Source organism: Hipposideros armiger, unplaced genomic scaffold, assembly GCF_001890085.2.
Source record: "Hipposideros armiger isolate ML-2016 unplaced genomic scaffold, ASM189008v1 scaffold_341, whole genome shotgun sequence".
Classification (NCBI taxonomy): domain Eukaryota; kingdom Metazoa; phylum Chordata; class Mammalia; order Chiroptera; family Hipposideridae; genus Hipposideros; species Hipposideros armiger.
In genome coordinates, this window is record NW_017731691.1 from 1,857,877 (window position 1) to 1,861,619 (window position 3,743).

General features: G+C 47.4%; 1 protein-coding gene across 1 annotated transcript in view; it reads right to left on the reverse strand.

The window, feature by feature from the left end:
• MOSPD1 (motile sperm domain containing 1) overlaps positions 1-3,462 on the reverse strand; it is a 20,433-nt gene extending 16,971 nt beyond the window's left edge. The window contains exon 1 of the mRNA XM_019661230.1: positions 3,303-3,462. The gene's annotated coding sequence lies outside the window, so the exon portion shown is untranslated. The remainder of the gene's footprint in view (positions 1-3,302) is intronic.
• Positions 3,463-3,743: the final 281 nt, after the last annotated feature.

Genomic DNA, 3,743 nt, shown 5'->3' on the forward strand with positions numbered 1-3,743 from the left:
GCAGTGTCACTGGCCCTCATATGTGGGATCCGAACCGGGGCCCTCTGGCATCCCAAGCGAGTTCTTAACCATCGCGCCACTCGGCCGGCCCAATTATGTTATTTTTAATGTACTTACTGTAATGGGTTGACTATTTTGACATTTGCTTTGTGTGGATTAATCATGGCTCCCCAGGCTTCAGGCATGCTACATTGTTTTTCTGTGTTTTTTCTTTCCTTTTTTGCAGCCTTCATAGACCCAAGCTCAGTGTTAGGCACTGAGCAGGTACTGAGCTTATCAATTAACCTACAGGTGTCTACTAATAATTGTCTCCATCAAGAAACACTCACTTCCCCATGGTAGCTGAACACAATTTGTCTGAAGACAAGCAAAGGAATCCAATTAGAGGAACAGTAAATCTATAGTGGCTACTTGCCATGGGTTGGGATAACAAGAGAACAGACAATAGCACTCCCAGCTGCCTCCCCCCTTCTCCCCCAGCCCTCCCTCTCTTCCTCTCTTCTCCCTCCCATCATCTTCTCTGGCTTCTCAGTGTCCAACTGGGCCACCAATGTTTAGAAATCCAAGGCTCCAACATAACCTCATAGCCACAACCTTACAGGGAGACAGTGCAGCTGGGAGCTGGTGCTACAGGAAACTACCGTGTCCTTTTCCTCCATACTTAAGGCATAAAAATGCAATCCTGAATGAAATCTGAAGGAAAACCTTATGTGCATACACCACCTTGTGACCAGTTTGCAAACTACTTTCCCACCCCACCCCCCAAAAAAAAGAAAGGAAAGGGGAAAAAAAAGCCTAAACACACTGAAATCCTCATGAACACTTTCCACCAGGGAGACCAGTACCCCAGAGTGTGATTATTCTTCTGTTTCCCTCACTTTGGATTGACCAGAGGAAAGAAAAGATCAGACTCTGCGATAAACAGGGGAGTTTCAATATCTTTTACTACCATAGATTCAAAACTTGGACACAAACTTGGACACTGTTAAAGACCACAGAAACCACTTTAAAAGTATATTGTCCTTAGCCCGCGCCCCCCCCCCTTTTTTTTGAGAAGAGGAAGCTGCAAGAAAAATCCAATGAAATAAGTGAAACTTGGGTATTCTTGTACTGAAGTAGTTCAAAGTTTGAAACAGTTAATGATTCTAAGTACAGACTTCTGCAGAAAACTTGTGACCTATCTGCTGGGCTTCAGAGCACCAGCTATTTACTACCTGTCACTGGCTCTTGTGTTTACTCTGATTAGGGTTCCTAGTTCCAGGCAACCTCCCTTTTATCTAGGCACAGGAGCTATCTCCTTCCTCCATATTTGGTGCAGTCCTTGCCAATGGCCAACTATATATGAAATAGTTAAGAGTAATTCGTTATTTTGCTTTTACTCTCACTGATACTAAAACCTCTCTTTCCGTCCCATTTCATAAGCTCAGCTCTCTTCCTCTTTGAATTTCCAGTATTATCTCTATTAGGAATTTTAATGGCCGCTATGTTCCTAAAGTCAACACTTTCACAAGCAGTATTATAATATTTACTGTATATTTTTCAATGGTTCAATGATCAACATTAGGCAATTTTGTTTTTATACATTTTGTAGGTTTTTTGGTATAACTTGATATATTACTAATGGGATTGACTGTTATAAATGATGTATAGTCACAGGCTATTACATATTCAAGATGTAAAAGTTGAGTGGTATATGCTTCAAGCATTTAAAAAAATAAGGATGCCCTCCAGGAATGTCTTTTTAAAACATTTCTTTTAAGCTAGTTATTTCCAACCTTTGTTTTACAATATCCCAGTGTCTTCAGTTATTTCAAGACATATGTGCAATTCCCAAAGCAAACTCCATATTAATTCATTATATGAAATATGTACTCGTATGTTGTTACACATAGCACTCTCACAAGTTTTTGACTCACAAATCCACTCAACAAACATTTACTGAGCACTTATTGTATCCCAGGAACTGTACTAAGGAATATGGAGAAAAGATTAAAACATTGTCTCAGCCCTCCAAAAACTCCAGTTAGCAGGAAATATATATACACATAGCTGGGATATGATGTAGCAAGTGTTGAAATGCTAGTAGATACAAAATGCTCAGGGAGCATAAACAAAGTGATGGTCTGCCTTAAATAGTTTTCAGTAGGTGTGGAGAGGCAACGTCCACAAGATTTTCATCATCACGAATGTATTAATCCTCATGCGTGCCTTGCCTGAAAAAGCTGTTTTCCCTTTCTGTCTGGAATTCACATTAAGAATGCAATGCATTCAGAAAGAATAGGACTGCTTTTGAGGCAACATCCAAAGGACCCAATTTTTTAGGTTTGCGTGATCTCTTATTTCCCTCAAAGGTCAAAAATCCGGGACTGTTTTCATCTAATATTTGCCCTCTCCTTCCCCGACGGTGAGAGGTCTCTACTGGGGCAGAAGTGCTACTACAGTCCGGACTGGACAGCTGTCAGCTACTTTGCCCAGAGGGGAAACCGCAGAACATAGATTAAGGGCCGGAGGAGGGAGTATCCGTCAGTCTTAGGACTTCCAACTCCACCTGATTGGGCCCAGCCCAGCCTTTCCAGCCCTAGTCCCCACGCCGGCCGGCTCCATGTGAAACCGGTCATGTGAGCCTGTTTACAGCCGAGCAGCTGGTGCAACCATCAGGATCCGTGCGGAGGTCCAGGAAGGGGGAAGCATACAGGCCACATACCCCCTACACCCCCCACCATTATAGCAAGAATGCGTTCGTTCTCCCTGCCTGCCTCTGCATCCCACTTTCATCTCCCTCCAGCCATCCCAGGACGCCTGGCTCCAGCCCGCCGATTTCTTTCCATTTGCTCGCTGCGGGGACCGACTCGGCTGGAGAAAGGGCGAGGACGATGTCACCCCAAACAGGGAGTCAACCTCCCTCCCCAGCCCTTCTCAAAACATCCGCCGAAGAGTTGTCCCCGGAGTCGCATCCCCGGGGCAACCGAACTCTGCCGGGCAGGCAACCGGGAGGATCCCAAGCCTGCTGCCTCCGCCCGGGCACGACACATACACACACACACACACACACACACACACACACGGGCCGCCCAGACCCGGGGCTGGGATCTGCAGGCAGATCGGGCAATAAGGACCCCATCTGATTCCTTCTCCCCACCTCCCACCCGCATCCCGGCGCCACGGAGCCCTGCTGTCAGTCAACAAGCCAGGCTCGCGGTTTGGGGACTGCTCGTTCTTTCCGCGGGGTCTCTCGGCAACGTAACTTCCACGTTTTCCCGAAGTCAGAGGAAGTGGGTGACGGGACAGTGGGGGACTCTCACCTCGGCAACACCGGCTCCTCGGAAAGCAGCTGCGACTGCTCCTCCGGTCCTTTGTCAGCGTCTCTAGGCTGCACTGCCTGCTGGGATACCGGAGGACTTAAATGCCACCTCTCTCCGCCCTCGAGGATGAGCTGCGGCTGGGGGGTGGGTGGGAAAAGAGAGAAGAGGTGGAGCCGGGGGCGGGGCTTCCTTTCTGCCACCTGGCCTCTCGGATTTCTTACTCCTCTGTGCTCCAAACTTCTTCCTGTTCTGTCTCTAACCTGGTCCTTCCCTCCCCTCCCCTTCCCTCCCGCCGTCCCTGAGGAGATTAGAGACTCGTACAGAGGTGCTATCTCCCTTTGCACTCCTTGACTCCTCCCCTTTCTTACTTCCCTACATACTCACATCCAGTGAGTGAGTACCCAAGGCTAGTTGATTCTGCCTCTGAGACATGCCTTATTG